At 47.2% G+C, this 13064-nt stretch overlaps 1 protein-coding gene across 2 annotated transcripts in view; it reads right to left on the bottom strand.

Moving 5' to 3' along the window:
• TNS1 (tensin 1) overlaps positions 1–13064 on the bottom strand; it is a 1078078-nt gene that overhangs the window by 693685 nt on the left and 371329 nt on the right. The gene's annotated exons all lie outside the window — the stretch shown is intronic.

The following is a 13064-nucleotide window of genomic DNA, read 5'->3' as shown; positions in this document are numbered from 1 at the left end:
ACCTAGGCGCAGGAATTGGAGGAAATTCAGCCATGAGACACTTGAATCTGCCTTAAGCCTGGAAATCCCTCCGCTTAATAAGACTTTCATGGGAGCTTGGAGGGATTATGAGGATTGGGTAACGAAGGCCCTGGATAAGGTAGCCCCTTGGACTCAAAAAGCCTCTGCACGCGGATCAAGGTCAGCCCCTTGGTACAATGAGGATCCGCGCGCAGCTAAGGCCAAATGTAAGGTTCTAGAACACCAGTGGCGGAAAGACTATGATTCTGCACACAAAGAATCCTATAGGAGTAGCCTGAGGGCATATCATAGCCTGATTAGAAAGGCGAAAAGGGATCATATCAAAGAAAGGATTGAACTTCCTGATAACTCATCCAAAGAGCTCTTCCTAATCTACAAGGAGTTAACATCTCTTACGGCGACTATGACCGAAGACCCTCCTTCCAGCGAGATTTGTGAAGATTTTGCTGACCACTTTGTGAGTAAAGTGGAGAAGATCTATGAATCTTTTCAGCAGAGCCCTACAGCAGTCATCTCGGCTAGGGTGACGTGCTATGGACCTATGAAAAATGGTGATCTCAGGGAATTCAAGGTCCCTCCGCGGGAGGAGTTGATAAAAATAATCTTGGATATCCACTCCGGATCTCCCATGGATGTTGTCCCTGCTAAGATCCTCAGAAGTCATCTACCCCTTCTGAGTGACCACATAGGCAATCTGGCAACTCTGTCTGTTCAAGAAAGTTTGGTGCCTGAGGAATGGAAACTAGCCCAGGTTGTTCCCATAAAAAAAAGGCCAATCTGAGTATGACTCAGTTGGATAATCTTCGTCCTATTTCCCTCCAGCCTTTTTGCGCCAAAGTAGTGGAGAAATTGGTTAACAACCAACTTGTTAGCTTTGTGGAGGATAACTATCTTTTTCATTCCTCCCAATTGGGTTTTAGGGCGAAGCACTCTACTGAGACTGCCCTCCTTTTCTCCACAGAATTGCTCCGTCGCAAAGTTGATGATGGACATACTGCCGCTCTGATATTACTGGATTTAAGTGCGGCTTTTGATACCGTATCGCACTCGGGGCTCCTTGCACGCTTGAATGAGATGGGGATAGCCGGCCAAGCCTATGAATGGATGGGCTCTTTCTTAGCTGATAGGAAATTCCAAGTCCACTGCCCCCCGTATAAATCCAAACCCAGGTCCCTTAGACAAGGGGTTCCGCAGGGCTCTATATTGAGCCCTACGTTGTTTAATCTCTATATGGAGCCCCTTGCAAGGCTGGTTGAATCTTATGGGGTGGATATTGTCTCATATGCGGATGATACCCAACTGGTGATTACTCTATCTCATAACCCAGTTGTGGCAGCTGAGAACTTCTCCGCCTGTCTTGTGGCATTGGCTGGCTGGATGAAGAACAATGTTCTCAGCCTCAACGGTAACAAGACGGAACTTCTGGTAATTGCTCCGTCTCCCTCCACCTGGACCTCAGCCTGGTGGCCAGCTGACTTGGGTTGTATGCCCATTCCATCAGATACGGTGAAAAATCTGGGTGTACTTCTGGACTCTAACCTTTCTTACTCCCAACATGTGGGGATTGTAGCTGGGAAATGCTATGGCACACTAAGGGTCCTCCGTAAGGTCTTAAATCTTCTCCCCATTAAAGCCAAGAAAACACTAGTGCATGCCTTAGTTACTTCCCATTTCGATTATGGGAACTCACTGCTCTGTGGCCTTAGTAAAAAGGGCCTGACCCAACTCCAATGTGACCAGAATGCGGCGGCTAGGTTGGTTCTGAAACTACCTAGGAAGTCATCTGGGAAGCGTGCTCTTCAAATCTTGCACTGGCTTCCCATGCAGGAACGCATTCGGTTTAAAACCTTGTGCCTCACCCACCGCATCGCACATGGCCGCGGCCCTACTTACCTCCAGAGCATGATGACCATGTATCGCCCCAAACGGCTGTTGAGATCTATGGGGAGCATGCAACTGGTGGTCCCTCGTATCCGAAGAGCACGGATGGGAGGACGGTCCTTTAGGTTCCTAGCAAGCAAATACTGGAATGAACTCCCAATTGAACTTCGGATGGAACCTTCTGAATTGCGCTTTAGGCTGAAATTGAAGACCCATTTGTTCCCCAAGGTTTAGTTATATTAGGTTCCTTTGTTCTTTCCTCCCCTCTATGGTGGGCCCTTTCTGGAGTTCTGACGGAATGCATTCATAGCGCGGGGACACACTGTTCTACTGTGTAACCATGCGCTAATAAATGTTTTTATTATTATTATTATTATTAAGTTGGACTGTTAGGTGTAATTACAGCAGGGAGAGTTTGTCTGAGTGGGATGTAGATATTTATGGTGTTGATTGGTGTGTTAGTAATGAGTGTATTGGTTAGTGGTATAGGATAGAGTTGTGTACTGTTTGTGGGTGATGGTGGATATGTGTGGTAGTTGGGATAGTAGGGTGTGTAGATGTGGTTTGGTTGGGTTGGTGGTGCATGCTGGTACATTAATCTGTGCATAGTGTTGTGAGTGGTGTATATTTGGTGTGAGTGTGTTGCTCTGTTTGTGGTTGTGGATGGTGTGGGCTGGGTATTGTTAAATGAGAAAAAGGGCAGCATTTCTGGCCCTAGTCCCGGCAAGTCTCTAACAGGCCCAAACAGGCAACTACCCTTGTCCTCTCCACCCTTAACAGGCCCAAACAGGCAACTACCCTTGTCCTCTCCACCCTTAGCCTCGATGCCCAGGCTGAGATGCCCTAAGCCTGGCCTTTTTTGTAGCCCTAGTAATCAGGAGACCCCTTCAGCCAATGGGAACCCTAGCCCTAACACTATCCAATCACAACACTAGCCCTAACATCTAGAACCAATAGGAGACCAGGACCTTGCAGCCAATCTTAACCCTAGTCCAAGCACCCAATCAGTTCAAAAATCCTGATCTCTACGTCCAATAAAGGCCTTAGCCCTACCACTAGTCCCAACCCAAGTCCAAGCAGCCAATGGTACAGGTAGCCCTAGTCCCTACTTCCAATAGAAAGCCTAACCCTACTCTTAGTCCCACAACTGGTCCAACAACCAATCACACCAGAAGCCCTAAATAGCTACTTCCAATTAAAGGTCTAACCCTAGCCCTAGTCCCACCCTACTCCCAACAACCAATAACATAGGAAGCCCTAGTTCTTACTTACAATAGAAATCCTAACCCTAGCCCTAGTCCCAACCCTGCAATGATTGAATCACAGACCGAGAAACCAATCAGAACCCTCAAATACCCAACCAATGAGGACATTCACCCTAACCCAATAGAAACACCAGATACAACCACCAATCAGTGTACACATGTGCCAATCACTACCACACCATATAAGGTCCCAGCAACCTCAGACAAGGCTTGCTGGCCAGGGAGTTGGAAGCTGCTTTCTCCTGTTCAGAATCTCCTAGGAGACAGACAGGCTCAATCCATAACGTTGGACTTCTGCAGGTAAAGGCTTCACTAACTCGAAATCTAACAATACTGTTTGAATAAAGCTTTACTCCCCCTGCTGGCCAAAAAACGAAGTGCACAGGCCCCAGTAAATACAGTTGAAACAGCTCACAGAAGCACCCTCTGTTGTAGAAAATCCCTGTTGCGGGGGGGGGGGGGGGTGGCTGGCATCACTGGCTTGTGAACACAAAATGGTGGCTGGGGGTGCACTGTTTGAGCACACAGGCCTAAGCACAGAGCAAAGGAGAAATTTGGAGGGAAAACAGATTTGTCACCAAGGAATGAGAGGGACAAACTACAGAGGTTGGACTGCAAATCCCACAATTCAACACACTAAATGAAGGCAATCATGGGCAGGGAAAACCGCACATTTAAAACACAACACAGGTGATAAAATATGCAATTACAGGCAGGCTAAAACTAAAATTTTGAACTGTAACAACCACAGGCATAGACAGTAAACACAGAAAGTGAAAATCGTTTTTTAAACCACTTTTTGTCTTGGGAAGAGACAGCACTAGTCTGTCTCCTAAAACAGACTCAGCTGTATGTACACCAGGCTAGATTATAATTCTTATGCTCAAATTAAAATATTGCTATTGCCTTAACTTGAGGGCCGATGGGGCAATTCAATCTAAAGGATGAGAAGTGTGTAGCCTCCAAAACTTGCCTCACTTAGAGCCACCAATACTTATTTTTGCAGAAAAGCCAATCAAAGTATCTTATAATGAGCTGTAAACAGGTATGTAAACAACAGACATGATTATGACATAGCATCTAAACATACCTAAAAATATGTACACCCCAAGCTCTAAAATCAGCCAGAGGACATCATTTTGAGCTACGCAACTGGTACTCGCTGCAGAAGAGTAAACAAGACACCGGTGTTTGAGGGGACCATGTCATGGCAATTGTAGCTGCAATATGGTAATGAAAGCAGAAAACCACCACTGTGAACCCAGTCTCAGTGAACAGTGATTACAATAAAAAGTTTAGGTTAAGTCATTATAACTGCCTGTGAGTAAAATTGTTACTTTGCACAGTTTTTTACACTTTGAAAGCTGCTGAAATACAAATCGTGTGATGTTTAAAAAATACAAGTATCTTCTGAAGTTCTACTTTGCAGCGGAAAACAGTTCCCGCCATCACAATGGGATGGTCCCTCAAGACAGGCTCTCCTTCTAACACAACATTCCATAGTCCGTGTCCCCCCATGGTCCACGCAGGGTAGTTGGTCAACGAGATACCCTCCATCAGGGAGAAAGTCCCTCCCTCCTGGCCTTTACCCAGAGTTTGGGATAATATGGATGGGGATACATCAAAATGGCGGCCTGGAGCCCATTTGAAGGAGGTTTTACAAAGTGACAGTGTATGGTCAACGCATGCATAAACTCTTGATTGCACACAGCTTTGGTCATCATTGTATCTGTCCTGCACACAGTCGTAGCTAAAGAACAAAACACATGCGATTCTAGTCCATTGTTGCATTTCTGCCACTTCAGATGCCTTTCTTGAATGTCTACCCACCACGGGACGTCACGCAAGAGATCAGCGCCCCCTGCACCTGCTAGAGGGAAACCCGGCACACTGCACCCTCTCTACCTCACTACAGCACTGGCTCAGGTCCTCACCGCCCTCCAGCTACACATCTGTTTCCAGGTGTGGATGGCCTATGGGAGGCTGCATTAATTTTGTGGTTTTGTATATAAGGGTGGGAACAAGAGCATAGAGTTTATAGTTCCTGGAAGCTGGCTGTTTTCTGCAAATTAGAAACAGAAGAGGGACCAGCCTTGGTGATGAAGGAGTTCTGGGCCAGTGGCATGATGGGAATCTTAGGTGGCCTTAAAGATCCGCTGTTATTTTATTTTTTATGTTATGTGATGTCACTATACGTGACACTGTCTTCTATATTCTACTTTCATACTTATAATTCTGTAATTCTGTGTTATGATAAAGCTGTGCTCTTTTTGCTTTATTATCACACTTTCTTTGCTAATTTAAGGCATAGCTTATTCTACAAGATGTTATGATAAGTGCATTTAAATGCCATGACTTGAAACAACTTTAGAGCAACAACTCAGTGCTGTTCGCTGCTCAGGATTGTGAATATTACACCGTTCCAGAGATGGGGCAACCTCGGGGGCCAGTCTTCCTTGGAAGTTGTGTGAGCTGAGGCAGAGGCAGTCTAATCCTAGACGTCAGAGTCTGTCTCTTTCAACATTCTGACGTTCAAGAAATCCAGCTCTAGAAATTTGTGACACCTTCCAGAGAACGGTTTTGTCTTATTCAAAATGCTCAACTCGGCTGAAGCGTTTTTCACCTCAATACACAAAATATGTGGTGTTTCTCTCAAACCTCTCAAACTTGCTGCATAAAAAGTGAGGGGGCGTCACATACCATGTCATCACAGCTTGTTTAATACAGGAAGGAGCAAACAGTTTTTGGTCCAGTAGAAATCGTAGATTTTTGTACCACGGTGGTAATGGGGAAAACAGTTGTGAAACCAACTGTCACACAAGTATTGTTTATATTGTTTAGACTTTAAAATGTTTCGATTGAGCTGTAGAGTTTTTGACAAAAAAATCCTAATCCACGAATAAACATTATGAAATAAACACAGCTCTCGCTATAAAACCCTGAAGCAACTAAACGTTTGTTATTTTATTTCCATAAAAAATGGCAAAGGAACGGTGACATGCACGCGGAACCATAATTCATGTTTATAAAGTGAGGGCAATGGAATGTATACTCTTATTATGTAAACAAAAAACAAAATAACGTGATATCAGTTTCTTCCATGTTCTGTCCTCGGACAAACACTGTTTTCTCCATTCAGAATCGCGCCAGGAACAGACATGGAGCAGATGCATTTGCAAACTCCAGCAGGGGTCCCCTGCCCCCCTACATTTAATAAGTGAAAACACCAGCTGGCAGCTTTGGAGCCAGAAATGTTGAAGGGCCACTAGGAAACCAAAACACTCTTGTCAGGCGGACACCAATGGAAGTCTGGTGGGGCTGGAGTGAAGTCAGGGGCACGTAGGGCTGGTGTCTCAGAATAGAAGAGCAGGGCCAGGGTGAGGCACACACCGGCCACGCACAGGGGTGGTAGGGGGGCTCTCTGCCCCGGGATCTACACATTGACTTGCTCCCCCTATTATTTTTCAAAATGTGTATGTTGTCTTTCCTCACTGCTGCCTTCAACTTTCTTTCATACTCAAAGCCGCCCCTCCCCCACAAAAGATTCTTAGGCAAACGTTATGAATGAAAACTGCTTGCCTGGGACAGAATGGGAAACTGAGAGGTGACACACAACTTATCACTTCAGTCATTAGAGACAATGCTCGGCTTAGGCCGCTCTCAGATAGTAGACCCACCTTTGTGGCTTAAAGAGCAGAGACACCCACCGGGCCACTCCAATTTTACAAACTAATCCTGCCTTGGATGCAATGTAGTGATAATATCCGGAAGAACTTCGTCAATACCGATGAAGAAATGACGTCACATGCATCATGGCATACAAACCCTCGGACCAAATATTCTCTGCGGCCGAGTTAGGCCAAGTTCATAACAACATATATATGTTCATAACAACATATCCAATATATTGTTTATATTATAGGCTATCACTAGCGACACTCACTAGTGTCTTCCTTGGCCCTGTAACTAGCGGCTGACAGCTTGTACTATCGTCCCATCTCCTACTCCTAACACCACAACCTCTCTAATATGGAGCTGAACGGCAAGCACACGTTTAGAATTAACTACCCCTCCACTCCGCTCTCCAAAAATGCCACTAAACGTTTTAAACACAACTTCTTGAGGGCGCACCCTGAAACACCCTTTGCCGACACTTACTTCTCACCGGGCAATGGAGCCCTGAACACTGACATTATCTTCCACACCTCACGCAGAGCCCAATGGAGAAAAACTTTCCTATCCCTACTCACAGTCTCCACCACCAGGAAAACAGCTCATGGCCTAACTCTCACCATCACACCTTCCCACCTCTTCCCTGGCAGGTCTACCATTACTATATACAATACCGGGATTGTCTTAATCCAATCCACGGACAAGAATCTGGAACTACTAGACAACCTGTTCCCCAAGTTCAAAGAGCACCTCTCCAAGCTGCGGACCCCCACTCAGAACTCCGCCAGCACTCCCACCCCTGACGTCGCAGCCACCACCTACTACACCTCTACCCCTAACACCCCAGTAAATGGCCCACCTGCTGCTAACGCCCACCACTCCCCTTGGACAGTCACAAATAACGCCACCGCACATACTAGCAGCCCCTCTAACATGACCCTTCTTATCCCCACCCATTCCCCCTCCATCCCCCCCCCCCCGGACAGAACATCCCCCGCCCACAACACACCACCATCTGAACAAGCCACCGCCCAAAGTTTATCCACCCCCCCCTTCCATCCCCCCCATGACAAACACCTCCCCCTCCCCATCTCCCTCCCTACTCCCACCCACGAGTCTCTCACACCTGACACAACAACTCCCACTCACAACACGCCTACATCTGCACACACCATCACTCGGAGTTTATCCACCCATCCCCCCCGCGGCAGACACCTCTCCCTGCCCTGCTCCCTCCCCACTCCCACTCACAACTCTATCTCCCTCCCAACAAAAGATACTGAACATACCTCCTCCCTTACCTTAGCATCCCCTGCTCTCCCACCTCCTATTCTCAGCCCTCACTACCCTCCGGTCTCCCCCACTGTCCTCAGCCTTCACTCACTCTTCTACTCACCGGCACCGTCTCCCACTGAAGTCACTACCTATGATTCCCACCCACCGCCTGTCTCACCTACATCACCCACACCCCTCGCCCACAAACACGGTCACACCGTGAATACCATCCCACTCAGTAGCACCGCGGAACCCCGCAACAACGCTAGTATACCCCCCCCCCTGATACCCTGCCTGCTCCCCTGCACACTACTCAACCACTCACCAACGGCTCTCTCCACCAACGCCCTCCCCAATGTCCCTCCTGACCTGACTTTATCCACCCTCCAACAAGTCAAAGAGGAAATCTTACAAATCAAAAAAGACATCCACACAATCAAAGACCTTCTCTCCTCACAGCCCAGTCTACCTCCCACCATCCCACTACCCTACAAACGACGCACCCTCCCTACATACCCTCGCCCTCGACGACACCATCAATGGACTACTATCCCCGTTCGCAATAATTCCCGCCGCCCCCGTCGTGTTCTCAACCCCTTGTCGGACCGCGACCTATGCTCTCTCCTGCGCTCTTATGGCCCAGGTCCGGTAAAAGACTTTTCCAACTCACACATCCCCATACCCACAATTCTTACAAACCCTCTAAGGCTCCCAACACTCAACAACAGAGGCTCCGTCCCTAACAACCTCAGAAAAGTTCCCCTCACACTAGAAAGCTCGTCCACCCCTCTCTCTCCCAAACTCAAATGCATCCTATTAAACTGCAGATCGGCCCAGAGACATTCCTCCGACATCGCGGATCTCGTCTCAGAAAGGGATCTGGACTTAGCCATTCTAACAGAAACGTGGCTCACTGAAGCCTCTACCCCGATTATGGACATACTAGTCCCCCCCAACTATCACATCATTAGGCTGGACAGGTCTCCTAGCAAGATGGGCGGGGGAATTGCATGCATTTTTAGGAGCAATCTCTCCGTTACTCAAGTCACCTCCCCCCCCCTTTCCTCCTGTGAACTACTCTGCCTCGACATCACCAGTGAGGGCAAACAAGTCTGTACCTTACATCTCATCTATCACCCGCCTGGTGACAATCTCATATTCATCCAACAATTCATGGACCTGATCACCTCCAATGCCGGTCGGCAGACCACTCAAGTCTACCTGGGTGACTTCAATCTCCACTGGAACGATCAGAAAGATACCGTGGTGAATAGTCTAAAAACTTTCCTCAATGCGCTCGACCTCACCCAACTATGCGATAAACCAACACACGATAAAGGCGCGATACTCGATCTCATCATTGCTAAAGAGAACGCTATTCAACTAGAGGCGATTCTACCCTGCGATTGGTCAGATCACCACATTATCACCTTCTTTATCAACGAAAAAGTTAAACCTAACCCTACTCAACCAATCAAAACCAAAACATGGAAAAGGGATTTGAAGAATCTCAACCCCTCTACCCTACCTCCCCACATCGGCAACCTCCTCCTTCCCCCTGCAGGGGCCTCAGATGTTCAATCACTGACTGACCACTACCTTGACTCTATGAATACAATAGTCAATGAAGTCGCCCCTCTGCAACTGAAGAGAGTCTCCACCAAAATGTCTAACCCCTGGTATGATGATAGTCTCAATGACGAAAGGCGTAATATGCGAATGGCAGAGCGCACCTGGAGATCGGATCCCTCAGCACTGCATCTCAGAAAGCTTAAGAACAAGAGAAATGCCTACTTTAGGAAAATAAAGCGCACAAAGTCGGATTTCTTCAGCCGCCAGTTGGACCAAGCGAAGAACAGGCCAAGAAAGCTGTTCGAGCTTATCAAGACTCAAACAAAGGCACAACCCACTCAATCAAACAGCACAACAAATGACACCCCACACTGTGAAGCCTTCTCTGCTTTCTTTAAACTAAAGACTGACAACATAAGAAATGACCTCATCTTGGATGTAAGCAGATACCCCAACCACACCAGAATGGCAGACACTCAACCTAAAAACAAGGCCTCCTGGCAGCACTTCGATACCTACTCGGAAGAAGCAATTCACAAATTGCTCTACACCTTGAAGCCCTCTAATCACCTCTCAGACCCTCTACCTGCTAATGCTGTAAAAGACTTTATCCCCTTGCTCCTCCCTCTCTGGACCAAGATCATCAACAGCTCTCTGCAACAAGGCCACATTCCAGACTCCCTTAAGGTGGGGCAAGTCACGCCTATACTCAAGAAACCTACTGCTGATCCGGCTGACCTAAACAACTATCGGCCCATCACCAATATCCCCACCCTGGCCAAACTGCTGGAGAAATGTGTCCAACTCCAACTAACAAAACACATTGATCAATTTGACCTCCTCAACCCTCATCAATCAGGCTTCAGAGCGAAACATAGCACGGAAACAGCAATGACACACATAACTGATGATGCCCTCCAAATTCTGGACCGCAATGAGTCCTGCCTCCTCATCCTTCTTGACCTCTCCTCAGCATTTGACACGGTCAAGCATGAGAATTTGCTGGAGCTGCTAAGTACTAGAATGGGGCTATCGGGAACTGTTCTCAAGTGGTTTTCGTCCTTCCTTCACAACCGGTCTCAGAGGTTCAAGATCGACAATGTGCTATCTACACCTGTGCCTGCAGATCTAGGTGTCCCACAAGGATCCTCCCTCTCCCCCACACTGTTCAACCTCGTTATGGAACCGCTCGCCACCTTGCTTCAAGCATCCAATGTTCAATTTCATATGTACGCTGATGACACACAACTCTATCTAAAGTTACAATCCCCGGAAGATATCAAACATCTGAACTCCACGCTTATCAACACCCAATCCTGGCTGGCCGTTAATCACCTCAAACTAAATGCCCTGAAAACTGAGTTCCTACTCATCTCACCTCCGGCGAAAATCTCGACCACCCAGACCTGGCTCAACAACCTAACAGCACTCAATGTCCAACCTACCATCGTGGACTCGGCGAAATCCCTAGGCATCACACTCGACGCAAGGCTCAACATGCAGCAGCACGTCAGCAATGCCACAAAAGCAGCTAATTTCCAAATTAACACGCTGAGGAAAATTAAACCTTTCCTCCCGGCCAAAGACTTCCAAACGGCTGTACAGGCTTTAGTCATCCCTCGAATAGACTATGGAATTGCGGCCCTCAGCGGTCTCCCGCTATCCACAACAGCACCTTTAAGAGCCTCCCTGAACGCTGCCGCGAGACTCATTACTGGATCTAGAAAGCATTCGCACATATCCCCAGACTTAAAGTCTCTAAAATGGCTGCCTTTTGAAGCCAGAATACAGCTAAAAATTGCAGTGATGACACACGCGGCCGTACACCACAAGGCACCCAACTACCTCGCCCAAAAGCTGTCTATATCAGGAGGTTCGAGATCCAATAGGAGTACAAAAAATCTACTCCTGAAACCTCGTAGATTCCGGAAAGTGAAAACTTACAAGCGCTCCTTCTCAGGAATGGCACCCAGGATCTGGAATGCGCTCCCGCCTGAAACCAGGCTGATCTCCTCCACTGCACTCTTCAAGAAAGAGGTGAAAACAATCCTTCTGGCCAAGATCTCCTGATCGTTATAGAGGTTGGTTCAGAGACTCTGCATTGGTTCATGTCACTGCTCACCCTATCCCTTGGCACTATACGCTACTTGTTGGGGGCATTACTACGCTACTCTCTTACTACCGACCAAGACCGGATACACGTTAGTTTACTGATCCTCCTAAACACCTCTGTAGTGGGATCAATGACTTGTGCTGTCCTATATTACTTCCTTAATTGATTGTATATGGATTGGTTTTATGTATGTTTTTATTATCCATGTTATTACCATGTTATTGACTATTATACTGTTCCCATTATCTCTACTGCCCCTACCCTGTCTTTGTGAAGCGCTCTGATATCTGTAAGGATCCTGTTCGCGCTATATAAAACTTTGAATAAATAAATAAATAAATAAACATTAAAGTGTGGCCAAAACTCAAACACAGCTTTAACTTATTGAAAAGGCAATATTTCTGCCTGCAAACATCAGCTGAAAATGTTATGAAAACATACCTATTTTGGTTGTCCTATTTTGAAGACAAACTTTGTTGCTCTCCAAGTATCAGCTACTCTATTAGTAATTACACAGTTTTGCCTTCCAAATGCCAACTGACGCCCTTCATCAACTCATTGAAGTGACAACTGCCCCACATGGACAGAATCGCCCTTAAATGCCCAAGTGTCACAATAACACGCTAAGAAGGCTCATAGGCGAATGGAAGCAATAATATGTCACAGGAGCCTGCTACATATCAGGGTGCCATCAAAATCCCTAAATGACTACTGTATGCCTATGGTCTTTTCACACTAGAGCGGCCACACCGAATTAAATGGCAAGATTACGCCAGGCTGACCACATTATGCCAGGAGAGCTTTACGGAGAGGGTTGGCCACCAAATGCCTGGGAGCGGCCAGTAGACACGTACACATACCTATATGCAAACACATTCACAAGTATACATACATTAGTAGTCACACATACACACTCGTGCGCACAGGCCCACTGACACACACACAGCGCATTCTCGTCCTCATGATGCTGTCTTACTACTCCACTCCCGGCTACTTAGCCAATGACCTCCGTTTCCCAAAGCCCTCCTCAGCGTTAGCGAAGGCACGCTATCCAGAACTAGTACAGGGAGGGGACCAGCCACACCTCCCTTCTCCATGGCAGGCCAATGTCTCATATAAGTCAGGTGTCTCACAACAGAGGGCCTGTAATTCATGGTCACACATCATGGGATTTACAGAAAGCTGCACAGGGATTGGCCAAGGACTGCATGGCCTGCTCTGTCGTCACACTGACCGTAAAGAGTGCAAGTCAATATTCCCCTGGA

The sequence above is a fragment of the Lissotriton helveticus genome, chromosome 3_1, assembly GCF_964261635.1.
Source record: "Lissotriton helveticus chromosome 3_1, aLisHel1.1, whole genome shotgun sequence".
NCBI lineage: Eukaryota > Metazoa > Chordata > Amphibia > Caudata > Salamandridae > Lissotriton > Lissotriton helveticus.
Note: the sequence above shows the minus strand (reverse complement) of the source record. Positions and strands in the feature narration are given on the sequence as shown.